Consider the following 14,511-nt stretch of genomic DNA (forward strand, 5'->3'; position numbering starts at 1 on the left):
GCAGAGCAGCACCACTCCCACAATGGCAGAATCCCAGGAAGCATCCATTCAGCATGGATAAGAATGACATCTCACACACCCAGGTGAAGAGCAAAATGGAGTTAGGTTTAAAGGTATGCCCAGGTGTGTGTGTGTGTGTGTGTGTGGCATGTGTGTGTTTTCGTGTGTGTGAGTCTATACCCAGGTGTGTCAATGTTCCACAGGATGAGTAGCATTACATGTAGAGCCCACAGGGATTACACTGTGTAAATATTTACTACTGTCCAGATTAGAAATACATCTAAGCTTGAGCCATTTATTATATGTTTATTATTTGCATGCATTACTTTTTTATTGATTCTTTTTTTTTGCACGGTTGTCTTTTATGCATTCCATGTCCGCCTCTGTTTCAAGATAGTTCCTAATTTTGAATCATTCCTTTCTTTTCACTTTTCTGTTCTTTTAACTTTGTTGCTATTTTACTTTTATTTCTCTCTGTCCTTGCCTCCTGCGCTCGCTGTCTTCCTAACCACCGCCCTTCTTGGCATTTCCCTTGGATACGTGTCATAGGCGTGGTGTGTTCTTATTTTATAGGAGCGTCCACGCAATATTTCCTGCTGGAACAGGTTAACTCTGTGTGCCCCTCCCTGAGAATCTTATATAATTGGCATCAGCCACAATATATTCTCACCCAACGCTGGCCTGGATACAGAAGCTGCCGCAGCACTGAGGATCCAGGATTGAACGGCTGAGCTGGAAGGCACTGGATTGGAGACACAGAGAGCTTTATTCTGAGCAGGTCTGTATATACTTGCCACATGCAATCTGTTCTTTCTCGGGCTCTATCATAGGATAATTGCCCACAAAATCAGTGCAGCATTTGAAGCAAATTGGAGACTCCTCACATAATTTCCAGGCCAGCACACTCGGTAAGGCCTGCTCAAACCACTGGCCTCTGCAGACAGCTTCAATTTCACTTTCTCACCTTACTACTGTCAAACCTTATACCTCTTCCTATCTCTCTCGCCCTCACTCTTTCTCTGCCTAAAACAGGTACATTGCACCCATTCGTCAATAATGGCAGTCTGCAGACTCAACTTCTCACCACAAGGGACGTATTAAATACTATGGGAGACATGAGCATTTGGTTCAGAGAAAGTGCTGACTGACATTTGAAAATTGCTCTTTCTTTCTTAGTTTGTTGTTTGGCAGGCTGAAAGCCGCCTCAACCCTCCCTCTAACTCGCTCATGTGTTGTTCTCAGTGACCGGTTGAGGGTTTTGCTTGTCAGGGCACCAACAGCGCTTGTCAGTTAATCGGGGCAGGGGCTTACATCTCGGGTTGTCTCTCCAGCCGTCTCCCCATCTCTTGCACAAGCAGCAAACTCCTTTTAAGCAGTGCACGTGCACATTTACCCGGCGGAAAAGCAACCCCATTTCATCTTTTATTGAAACTTTTGACAGAGGTGGCTATTCATGATGAGATGCGCAGAAGAAAAGGTAAAAAGTGGAATGTGTGAGAATGTGTGGAGGGTGCAGCATTCCTGCGCCTGAAAGGGGTGCTGCAGTTAAAGGAATAGAAGCATTCTGGCAGTGAAGTGAAGGGGGCTGGGGCAGGGTATAGGATGGGACAGTCTAGTAAAATAGCATTCTCATCTTTGCAGCATCCCTGGAGCCTTACTGATATGAGAAGAAAGCATGGAAACACCCGGTATACACTATGTATCTCATTTTAGGCCCGTGATTCCGGAGATAGAGAGGGGCTGCCATGGCTTGCTGTATTCACATGCTGTGAACCTTTCCCAGAGGAAGATACTTGGAGCTATCACACCACACCTACAAACAGCTCTTTACACTGCAGAAGAGGAAGAATGTGGCGAGAGAATCTGTCTTTCCGGGAAGGAGGAGCAGGGAAGGGACGGGAAGGGCTTGCTGGCTAACCATGGTGCTCGGAACATGGGGTTGTGTCTTACAACACAGCCTGCGTTCCAAGCATCCTGATTGGGCAGCACCCCACCTCAGGATGCTAATAGGTCATTAGCACTCAAACGGACCTAGATACCAGCAGTGGTGTTGGTGGTAGGTAGCAAAACAAAAGAGTTGCTAGCTAGAATCTTTAGCATTAATCTTAACTTCTGGAATTGCTCCGGGCGTCCCTCCAGACCATCGTTCTATACCTGCCAAGTCATTACAAAAGGGAAAAGTCTTATAAAAATCAGGCCTGGTTCCACCCCAAAAGAAGCAGTCCCGCCTGAACTGCTTGGTCACATCTTGGTCAGAGGAAAATTGCCTATTATTTCTATGCTGGACTGCCTGTGTGGGTGGGACCAGACTGATATGCAAGTGGAAAATTCTCCTCTGTGAAAGGTACAGTGCGTTAAAACGTGGTTTTAGACCTGAGTGGGCACCTTCCCACAGAACAGGTTATTTGGATGTTTTTGTTCTTGGTAGAGGACCCCCAGACCTCTTTGTGCTGCTTACCTAGCACCACCCTCTTGGGATGGTATTACGGACAATCCAAATTATGTTTACCTAGCACTCCATGATAAGGACTCAAGGAAGTCTGAGTGCAGCATACCTAGCTCCAGCACCCCTTATTTAGGACAGTAGGCTAGTTTGGGGACAGTTATAATGCGGTTTACCCAGCAACACAAGCAGGACAGCCCACAAATGCTGTTGACGTAGAACCACCAGGGCTGGTATCTAATATTATAAGAATGCTATTTACCCAGAGCCTGCAGTGCTGGTATCCTGTACAGACTGAATGCTGTTTATCAAGAGTCACAATCAGGGCTGGTAGGCACTACAGTGCTAGTCCTTTCTGGAGCATGGAATGTTCCGAATTAACAGCAGGCACCTCATACATCTTGTCTTTCTTAGAAGTCACAACAGTTCGACCCTGAACTTTGGCTTTACTAAGATTCACAACAAACCTCTCCCGGACCTTCCCTTGCTCAGGATTCATAACAAGTCTCTCCTGGACCATGACTTTCTCAGGTTTGACACTGGGTCCTACTTTGAAGTTGCCTCTTCAGGTAGGTCTCTTTAATAGAACATGGGTCCCTTGGATTTCCAGCACCAATTTCAGCAAGTGCAGAGTTCATAGTGGTTTAGATTGCTATTTCTCCCTTCTTCATCAAGGTCCTTGTCAGTCAGCTGTTATTTCTAGGCTTGTAAATAGCATGGTGGAAGAGAGTTCACCTTTTCTCTGGCTACTATGGGCTGAAGATCATGAAGACATTCTTGTTGTCACTTGCCAGCTGCTTCCTGGTTAGTGATTAGCAGATAGAGGACGCTGTCACTAGCTGGGGAATTTGTGGTGTTGCTCGCGACCTGTTTCTCTTGGTCTCCCTTAAGGGGAACCTGAGTGCACAATTGAGACAGACCTTGACTCAAGGAAAGAAGTGAACCTTTGGACCCTTTGCTTACTGTTCTTTTAAGCTCGGTGTGGGTGGGACCAGCGCCTACGTTAGGGGAGAAAATCTCCACAGCGTCGACATTGACTGTATTCAGCATTGAGATGACAGATCTTCCTGAACCAGAGATAATAGGGGGTCACAGGATCTGGGTGTCAGGATGGTGGGCTGTAGGCCCACATTATGTTGGTGTCTTGATGTGATTTCTGTCTAGACATGGTTTAAACCACAGCAGTTTCTTGGAGTTATCACTATGCCATATGGGTCATTAAAATGTATCAGAATGTGACCAATTCACTTATGGCAATTTTGAGTGGTATGGCTGAACAATAGTACATGTGAGAATCAAGCCAGGTGACAACAAAACCGTCTTAATTATGGTACAAGGGGTTAGGTAAATCCCTCTATGCGCTATGTGTTGAACTACAAATAGTAAGGCTTTTCCTAAGCACAATAGTGCCTGTGGAGAACATGTGCTGGTGAGATAGTTCTGTGAGTTGAGCGCTCACTGCTGCAATCTATGTATGATCTGCAAGTCGTAGGTTTAAATACCGACAGGGGCATCTCAGTCTTTCATCCTTTCCAGGTCGATAAATGAGTTCCAACTTTGGTTGGGATGATTATGATGTATGTAAATATGTTATATGTACAGCGCTATTTAAATAACAAAACATCATCATCAAAGTAAAGCGAGGTTCCATTTGAGGTGTCTTAAAACCTTCATTGGTTGTAATTTCAATAGAGAATTCTTGAAATTAAGCTAATAAATCCTACCTCTTCCTGAGATACCACATCCTACAAAGAAAAGTTTCAAAAGGATGACGAATGAAAAGGTCCAACACCTGATTATCATAAGTACTTAGCCTCTTGGCTACTCTAACCTAAAAAAGCAAATGTTTCAAAAGTGTGGCAAAAATCAAAACCTTCTTTTTAAAATGTATCGCTATTCTAATGCATTACAAATCAAGTAATCTTCTGGGAAGGTTCTTGTTACATTAATTTACAGACTGCAGTCTCTCTCTGGCCTCTCTACTTTCATCTTATATCACAAGTCCTCTCCTAAGGATTCTAACTTCTAGTTTCAAGCACTTCACACCCTTTCACATTTCACAGTTTTCACAACAGGTCTTTGGCAAAGATCTTGCCTTACATAAGGAATTGCAACATGTTGTTTCTGGAGCCTGGAATTCTCTGGATCCACTATAGGTCCCTCCTGGGTCCTAGTTTTCTCAGAATTTACAGCAGGTTTGGACTTCTCAGTATTCTAGGAATCAACATTAAAATTTGATAAGCAGTAGCTAAAACCAGCTCCCAGGTGTCGGGCATCATCCTGTAGGCAGGAGCTACCACAGGGGTACCAATAGCTACCAGGAGAGGCTACTTTAACTTTTTTCCCCATTATTTCTTCCTTATTAACCTTCTCAAATACTGAAAGTTATTGTCACATATACATGTTTCTAAGGCATCCTTTGGCTGTATGCGCCAAAAGTAGCGCCTGGTAGTTGTTCATTTCTAGCTAACCAGGCTCTCCTCTGCTTTTTCTCAGGATTCACAAAAGGTCCCTCCTAGACCTTGGCTTTCTCTGGATTCAGAGCAGTGCATGGTATTATGGACAATCCAAATGATGTTTACCTAGCACTCCATGATCAGGACTCAAGGAAAGTCTGAGTGCAGTGTACCTAGCTCCAGCACCCCTTATTTGGGACAGTACAAATGCACTTTACACAGCACCCCAGGACTTGTTTCAGGAACAGTCTGAATGCTGTTTAGCAAGCACCAATGCTAAGGCTGGCTTCCACAAGCTGTTTAGATTGCACCAAAACCAGGGCTGATATCCGGGACAGCCCAAATTCTGATTACCTAGCAGTCATTGGCTGATATAAGGGACAGTGTATATTTGCTGGTTGCCTGAGATGCCCAGGGCTAGTTTCGGGACTCCTGGATGTTGGCTTTCTAACGATTCACAACATGTCCCAATGGGTTGTGATAAATGGCACTGACTATCTTAGATGCCAGCTGTAGTAGCATCTAAGATAAACAGCACTTGAGATAAACAGCACCTGACTATCTTAGATTGCAGCTCTGGTGGTGATGCTAGGTAAACATCATTCAAAATGTCCTTGATAACAGCTCTGGAGTACTAGGTAAAATACATCTGCACTGTACCAAAAACAAGCTTTAGAGCTTTCACTACATACAATGTTCACAATGTCCCTGTTAGCATTCCTGGTGTTGATGCTAGATAAATACTATTCACACTCTTCAAGAAACTGGCCTTTGTGGTGGCAGGTGAACAGCACACATACTGTCTTTGATAGTAGAAAAAAGGATGCTAGGTAAACAGAACCTGAAAGTCCTGGATACCAGCCCTCGTGTTGATGTCAGATAAACAGTATTTTGAAATTTCTCAATACACGCCTTGTTTTTGGTGCTAGTAATCAACATTTGGACAGTCCTTGATTCCAGCCCTAGGGGGATTGGTGTCAGATGAACAGAATTTCTACTATCCTGGAAACCAGCTATGATGATGATGATGGTAAACAACACTAAGACTCTCCCTGCTATCTGCCAATGGGGTGCTAATTTGGACTCTCTCAGATACTAGCATTGGTGGTGGAAGTTGATAAACAGCATTCACACTGTCCTTGAAACCAGTGCTGGGGTTGTTAAGTAAACAATATTCTGACTGTCCCACTTACCAGCCCTGATAGTGGTGCTTGGTAAACAACAATCAGAGTGTCCATTTTACTAGTGCATGCGGTGCTAAATAAACTGCAGTGGAAATGTTCGGGATAAAAGCTTTTGTGGCGATGCCAGGTGAACATCCTGCATACTGTCCCTGACACTATCCCTGGGGGTGATAGGTGACTGACACAGTGAATATCCCTGCTACCAACACTGGTGGTGGGGCTATGTACACAATACTTAGAGCATCCCAGATACCAGCTCTGTTGGTGATGGTAGGTAAATAGCATTGTGGATGTCGCAGATGGGGGTGCCAGGTAAAGAGAACTTACTTTGTTCTTGAAACCAACCCTTGGGATCCTAGGTAAATCACATTTGATCTGTCTGGGTATCAGCTCTTGTTTGTGTGCTAGGTAAACAGCATTTCAATGGTGCTGAATACCAAACCCTGATGTTTGTACTTAGTAAACAGCACTTGGACTGTTCCTGATACCAGCCGATGCGGTGGTAGGTAAACATCATTCCCACCTTCCCTTCTAACTGTCCTGGTGGCTGTGCTAGGTAAACAGCATTGGCCCTGTCCAACTTACCAGAATTCATGTTCTTGTTAGCTAAAGTGCTCTTGGACTGTTCATGATGCTAGCCCATGGGGTGCTATGTAAAAGGCACTCAGATGTTCCTGGATACACGTTCTGGTGATAGGCAAGCAATATTTAGACTGTCCTTGATACCTGAACTGGAGGTACTAGATACACAGCTTCCACAATGTCCATGATACCAGCTCGGGTGTGTGCTATGGGCTTTCTTTCAGATTATCTTGGCTTCCAGCTCTGTCGATGGTGCGAGGTAAAAGCATTGTGACTTTGCCAGATGACAGCTCAGAAGTTGCCAGGTAAAAAGTAAATATACCTGTGAAGGGAATGTTATGTAAACAGCATTTGGGCAGGCCGAAATTCCAGCCCCTGGTCCCGATGCAAGGAAAACACTGCTTGAACTGTAGTATTCAGACTTTACCGGATACATGACATGGAAGTGCTAGGTAAACAGCATTGAGACTGTCCCCAATACATGCCTTTTGGGGATGTTATGCAGCCATCACTCTGATGGCCCCTTGCAACAGCCTTGGTGTTGGTGCTAGTTAAGCAACACATGGGCAGTCCACGATTCCAGCCCATGGTTTGCTGGTTAAATAGCACTCAGACTTTCCCTGATACCAGCCCTGGGGGTGCTAGGTAAACAGCATTCAAACTTGTCTTGAAACAATCCCTGGTGGTGGTACTAGGTAAATAATCGTTGGACTGTCCCAAATACCAACCTTGTTGTTGGTGCTAGGTAAGCAACATTGGGCCTGTCCTAGATACTAACCCTGGTGGTTGTGTTAATTTGATGCTATGTTATGATATGTGATTGGGATTTATTCCACGCTCTGCTGCCACTTGCTTGGTCTCTAGGTGCTCACATAGTTTAGAAGGAATGGGGGTTGACTTAGGTTTGTACATAGAGAGGGAAAATGCAAGGTAGCTTTGCTGTTGCATTGATGCATACAGAATGGAAGTACCGTTATGTCTCTGTGCTTTGTATACGTTTCTAGTCTATGTCCAGAGGAGAGAGGCATTTGTATCTGAATGGGTGCCTGGTGTGCCTGTAGGGCTTGAATGCATTTCATGGAACTGTGGTGTAAGTTGGTTGTAGAGGTGGAGGATTTTGATGTTTGGTGTCTGCTGGAGGGTATTACATTGACATTTGCGGATGTCTTCATTGATTTGCATATTGTGTGTTGGAATAATTTGAGCATGTTGGCTTGGGGAGCAGCCAGAAACATTGGTCGGGAGGTTGTTGAAGGGTGCAGACATTCTTGAAGATACATATGGCAGATCATAACATTACATAGTTGAGTTGTCCTTTGATTGGGTTAGGTGATTTTAGTTATGCACTAAAGTGCATCCAGGTTGCATAATAGACAGATAGGTTAATGTATCCTTACTAAGTATGTGCCAAAGTCAGGTGAGCCTTTCCCATGCCCAAGAGTCAGATCCGAATATCTTATGTTAGTGGTGCACAACTAATTTAGAGCAAACTGTTTTATTTCATAGCTCAGCCGAATAGCCATTTTCATAGTGTACTTTATATAGTGAGGGTTTAACTTTTAAAGCTCTGGAAGTCAGTGAATTAAAAGGAATATTGTCACCTAACTTACTTGAGTCCTCCATTTCTACACCTTTTTTGTGGTCATTAAAGAAACTATGGGTGATTTGCAAACAGCCAGCAAAAGGTAGTACTATTGTGCCTACTGTGTAAGTGGAAGTTTGCTGGTTGTCTTGACTAAGATGCCAAATATTTGTGACTGGTGTCATATCTCGTGGTTCCAACCCACACAGCGCCTTATCATACTGGGAATCAAAGATAAAGGCCACATTATTGCAACTTTGTTCGATCTAAGCACTAAGGCAAAGTATGCCATAGGTCAAAAAGCTATCTTCTCAATACATTTTTGCACTAAGGCAAAGTTTGCCATAGTGCTAAGATAGGACAGTATTAAAACAGGGGCAAGCTTTGCCCGGGTACAAAAATGCATTGTAAGGATAGGTTTTTGCCATAGGCTAACTTTACCCTAGTGCTAAAGCGGATCAAAATGGCATTTGCACTGATGCAAAGATTCAGTAAATGTTTTCTGAGCATTACCTACGCACATGTTAATTAAACCAAACTGCCTACCTAACACCGGACGCATGCTACGCTGGTATCTGGGTAGCACTGAGTGCTGTGGCCACACTAGCAGACGGAACCTAACTATCCTGCAATGTCCTGAGTGGCTTGGAGTCTCCAATTAGGGTAAAGGAACATTCCAAGGAACTGAACATGTGCCTAGTTGCTAATGATTTTGAGTGGCACAAGAGTTCATGTAGGACTTTGTGTGGTACAATCAATCCTCCTTTAGATGGCTTGATACCAGCAGAATTGAGTTAAATGTCCTCTTTTCTGCAGTTATAAGATGGCATCATTGGGGACACAAGCACCACTGCCAGTGCACAAAAAGAAAAATAGACATAGAGAGTTCTTTTGAAAGACTGGGTGGCTCAGCTGTGAAGCAATGTCAATGCCTACAGGGTGAAGGATGCAACAGCTGATGACAGATCTGTTAGGACATATTTTTTAATTACTTGCATACCCAAATGCAGAACATGGGAGCACACACTGGAAACTACTGAACACCGCCCCATTAACAATAGGGTGGTTACGCGTCTTTGTTAAACATGGACTCAGCGACTGTAAACAAACCCTCATTAATTTTATAATATATAAGCTGATATGCCTTCCGTCCCTTTCCTGGGATTTTACTTTTTTATAGGTACTATTTGTTAGAAATAGCTTAAAGTAGCTTAACGCTTTTTGGAAAGGCTCCATGACAAAGGTGAAAAGGAAACTTCACTACATTTTTCAATTATTTCTCATTTTAAAAATGTTTTCTCATAAAGACTACACAACACAATTTATTGTTCTTAAAAAGTAATTCTGAAACATATAAATGTACGTGAGAACAACATGGAGATTTCTGAGCAGCAGGTTGGGTGACATGATGCTGACGGTTCCAACTATGGACCTAAAGTTCAATGCAAAAGTACATGTTCATTGTAAGAATTTTTTGAAGAGTGTATGTTTAGATATCTGGATAGCATGGCTAAGCAATGCTTAGTGGAGATGGGTCTGGATAGGGTCTCAGAGACGTGGCTGGATTTTAACCTGAGAAGGATCGAAGGGAAACTCATCCGCCTTGATGCAGGAGAGTCCCTCGATCATTTGGCTGGCCTCCACAAGTTTGAGTTCTATGCCCGCCAGGCTCTCACACTTGGCCTCCAAAATCCTACCTGACTAAGCTGCGCCTTCCAAGGCTGATCAGATTTATTTTGACAATTTGTCTACAATCTTTGCCCGTCTTTGAAAACACAGTGGCATGGGTGTGCGTACCTAGAGCTGAAAGACTGTGTAGATTATGTGGCAAGCAATTGAAAACTACATGCCACATTTTGACCAAGTGTGGGGCTCTGATTTCAGAGTACAACAAGGCCTATAGCGAAGTGCGTTTTTACACTTCAGACCAATTTTGGGCTACAATTTTTGGCACGGAATCCTTGATAACAGTAGCCTCAGCCTATGGTCTTTGGCAGCGGGCGGCCAAGAAACTGGCCTTGGTCCCCGTAAGCTGCTGATTAGGTCTATGTTTGCTGTTATTGTGGTGAGATTGCTGACAAGTTATATCCTGCCCAGTTTGCAAGTCTTAATGACACGTGATATGTCTTTTAATTATTTACATAATGTTTGTTCATGATAAATTATGACATTTGGTAGAAAGCTTGATTTTAATGTTTAATTATGTAACAGTGTAACATGGTTTTAAATGCAGCCAAAGGCACTTAATACAAAAACAAAAACAAAAAATAGAAAATAAGGAACAATGCTTCGCCAAGCCACAAACACATTCTGACTGGTGCTGAAATTCGGCGAACAGGCGGGGGTGTCCAAATGGCATAGGAACAATGATCTCCACAAGTCACACCACAAACACATTTTAACTTTTATTTATATAGATTTGTTCGAAGTTGAGCAATATCTATGATGGATTGATGGACGTAAAAGTCATAAAAATAGATTTGCGCCTTGCATGTGTACTTTAAATGTTATGAAATTGTTGTCTCCAGTCCGAAGAACAATGTATTTGTGCTGTTGCACTTCTAAACACAGGCTCCTGGGTACGTTTTATAGAGTGGTATGCTGCACCCAGAAGCCTCAAGAACATTTCCAAGCTCAGACAGTGCTAATTAATTTAGCATGTTCAATCGTTTATGTAAATTTCATAGTTTTACATTTTCAAATGAGATGAAAAGTTTTACTCCAAATGCCGAGGAACCCATTGTTTAATTACTGCAAACTGGTGAACTTGAGCCCTAAATGGTGACTGGCTATTGCATGTGCATTCTACTTAGAGATGCCTTTCAATACTTTCAATTTGCATTCAAGTTTCCATATCTTTACAGACAGTGATGCATCCCATTAATAGCTCGAAAGACTGGGTAGGGTGTGCTTTTGGTTCTCCTTTATTGGAGATGTCTAGTTGAGGATAGACGTCCCCCTCCTCCCTTCCTCTTGGGATCAGAACTGAAGTGACAGTGATAGGAGGCCTGGTAAATTCACAACTGGACTACTCTAATAGTCGTCTAGCCGGGGTTCCTGTAAAACAAATGCATTGGCTGCAGAAGGCGCAAAATGCAGCGTTTTGACTGGTGTTTGGAGTAAATCTTCTTCTATTTCTGGGTTTCATCGATCCACCCACTGGCAAGCCATGGAGGACAGAATCAAGTTTAAGATTGGGTGTATAATATGATATGTATGATAATCAAATGTTTGAATAATCTAGCCCCTCATATTTAGTAGATACATTAAGCCCCTACCAAGAAACACGGGCCCTTAAATCAGGGAAAAAGTTACTACTGACCATTCCTCTGTCTTCCTCTATGTCCAGAGGAGATCACAGATTTTCTGTATTTGGACCTAAACTCTGGAACAGCCTTCCACTGGAGTTTAGGAAAGTAGAGTAATTTGCCAATTTCTGAAAAAAGTTAAAAACCTATCTGTTTAAATTGTTAGTTTGTTTGTTTGTTTATTTGTATAGTGCACAAAATCCTTAGGTATCTGGGTGCTTAAACTTAAAAGATTAGTTTCAGTGCTTCGGGTTACGGAAAAGGAAGCACAATAGGTGAGTTACAACAACGTGGAGCGTGCAAAGGTAAAACATACGCAAAGTGCAAACGAGAAGTACAAGTGATCAACTCCATTGAGCCTGACACCATGCATGGGGCGGCAGCAACATGAAGATGCAAAGTCAAGTCAGTGGGCATATACATGGTGCCTACCCAATGTTGCAGGGCGGCAGCAGCACACAGATGCGAGATTCAGCAATAGGCAAATACATGGTACCTACCCCATGTTGCAGGGTGGCAGCAGCACACAGATCCGAAAGTCAAATCATTGGGCAAATACATGGTGCTTACCCGGTGTTGCAGGGCGGCAGCAGCACACAGATGCGAAAGTCAAACCAATGGGCAAATACATGGTGCCTAGCCCATGTTGCAGGGCGGCAGCAGCACACGGTTGCGAGAGTCCAGCAATAGGCAAATGCATGGTGCCTACCCCATGTTGTGGGGTGGCAGCAGCACACAGATGTGAAAGTCAAATCAATGGGCAAATACATCGTGCCTACCCCATATTTCAGGGAGGCAGCAGCACACAGATGTGAGAGTCCAACAATAGGCAAATACATGGTGCCTACCCCATGTTGCAGGGCGGCAGCAGCACACAGCTGCGAAAGTCCAGCAATAGGCAAATACATGGTGCCTACCCCATGTTACAGGTTGGCAGCAGCAAACAGATGCGAATGTCCAGCAAATAGGCAAATACATGGTGCCTAGCCCATGTGGTGGGGCGGCAGCAGCACAGAGATATGAAAGTCAAATCAATGGGTAAGTACATGGTGCCTAACCCATGTTGCAGAGCGGCAGCAGCACACGTATGCAAGAGTCCAGCAATAGACAAATACATGGTGCCGACCCCATGTTGCAGGGCAGCAGCAGCAGCACACAGATGCGAACGTCCAGCAATAGGCAAATACATTGTGGCTACCCCATTTTACAGGGTGGCGGCAGCACACAGATGTGAAAGTCAAATCAAAGGGAAAATACATGGAGCTTATCCCATTATGCAGGGTGGCAGCAGCACACAGATGCAAGGGTCCAGCAAAAGAAAAATACATGGTGCCGATCCCATGTTGCAGGGCAGCAGCAGCACACAGATAAGAAAGTCCAGCAATAGGCAAATACATCGTGCCTACCCCATTTTACAGGGTGGCGGCAGCACACAGATGCAAAAGTTCAGCAAATAGGAAAATACATGGTGCCTACCCCATGTTGCAGGGCAGCAGCATCACACAGATGTGAAAGTCAAATCAAAGGGAAAATACATGGTGCCTACCCCATGTTGCGGGGCAGCAGCAGCACACAGATGTTAATGTTAATGTTAAAGGACATTTGTACCGCGCACTATCACCACCGGAGTGGTCGCCTGGCAGATGCAAAAGTCAAGTGAATGGGAAAATACATGGTGCCTGCCTACCCCATATTGCAGGGCGGCAGCAACATGCACGTGCAGAAAAATTAAAAAGGGCACTATTGGGCTAGAAAGAGTAACATCGCGGGCGACCAAAGGAGAGGGGGGTGGGGCCGCATTCTGCATCAAAAGCGACCAGGAGGGGCACACTCTGCATCACAGATGACCAGGGGGGTCACACTCTGCATCACAGGCGACCAGAGGGAGGGGGTAGGGGCACACTCTGCATCACAGGTGACCAGGGGGAGGGGTAGGGGCCCACTCTGCATCACAGGCGACCAGGGTGGGGGGTAGGGGAAAACTCTGCATCACAGGCGACCAGGGTGGGGGGTAGGAGCACACTGCATCAAAGGCAACCGGGGGTAGGGGCACACTCTGTAACACAGGCGACCAGGGTGGGGGGTAGGGGCACACTCTGTATCACAGGTGACCAGGAGGGCACACTCTGCATCACAGGTGACCATGGGGAGGGGTAGGGGCACACTCTGCATCACAGGCAACCAGGGTGGAGGGTAGGGGCACACTGCATTACAGGCGACTGGGCGGGCAGGGGCACAATGCATCACAGGCAACCAGGGTGGGGGGTAGGAGAACACTCTGCATATCACAGGCGACTAGATGGAGGGCTAGGGGCACACTCTACATCACAAGCGATTAGGGGGAGGGGCACAATCTGCATCACAGGCGACCAGGGGAGGGGTGGGGGCAAACTCTGCATCACAGGCGTCCAGGGGGAGGGGTAGGGGCACACTCTGCATCACAGGTGACCAAGGGGAGGGCTAGGGGCACACTCTGCATCACAGGCGACCGGGGGGGTCTAGAGACACACTCTGCATCACAGGCGAACAGGGGAGGGCTAGAAGCACACTCTGCATCAGAGGCGACCAGGGGGAGGGATAGGGGGCACACTCTGCATCACAGGCGACCAGGGTAGGAGGTAGGGGCACACTCTGCCTCACAGGCGACCAAGGGAGGGCTAGGGGCACACACTGCATCACAAGCAACCGAGGGAGGGCTAGGGGAACACTGCATCACAGGCAATCGGGGGAGGGCTAGGAGCACACTCTGCATCACAGGTGACCAGGGGAGGGATAGGGGTATACTCTGCACCACAGGCAACCAGGGGGAGGGGGTAGGGGCACACTCTGCATCACAGGTGACCAGGGGGAGGGGGAGGGGTCCACTCTGCATCACAGGCAACCAGGGTGGGGGGTAGGGGGACACTCTGCATCACAGGTGACCAGGGTGGGGGGTAGGTGCACACTCTGCATCACA

At 45.4% G+C, this 14,511-nt stretch overlaps 1 protein-coding gene across 1 annotated transcript in view; it reads left to right on the plus strand.

Annotated features, from left to right (window-relative positions):
- Positions 1–663: 663 nt before the first annotated feature.
- The window catches only part of LOC138569455 (metalloproteinase inhibitor 1-like), a 119,686-nt gene continuing 105,838 nt past the window's right edge, over positions 664–14,511 (plus strand). The window contains exon 1 of the mRNA XM_069647436.1: positions 664–778. The gene's annotated coding sequence lies outside the window, so the exon portion shown is untranslated. The remainder of the gene's footprint in view (positions 779–14,511) is intronic.

The sequence above is a fragment of the Ambystoma mexicanum genome, chromosome 2q (assembly GCF_040938575.1).
Source record: "Ambystoma mexicanum isolate Mex_15411 chromosome 2q, UKY_AmexF1_1, whole genome shotgun sequence".
NCBI classification, from domain to species: domain Eukaryota; kingdom Metazoa; phylum Chordata; class Amphibia; order Caudata; family Ambystomatidae; genus Ambystoma; species Ambystoma mexicanum.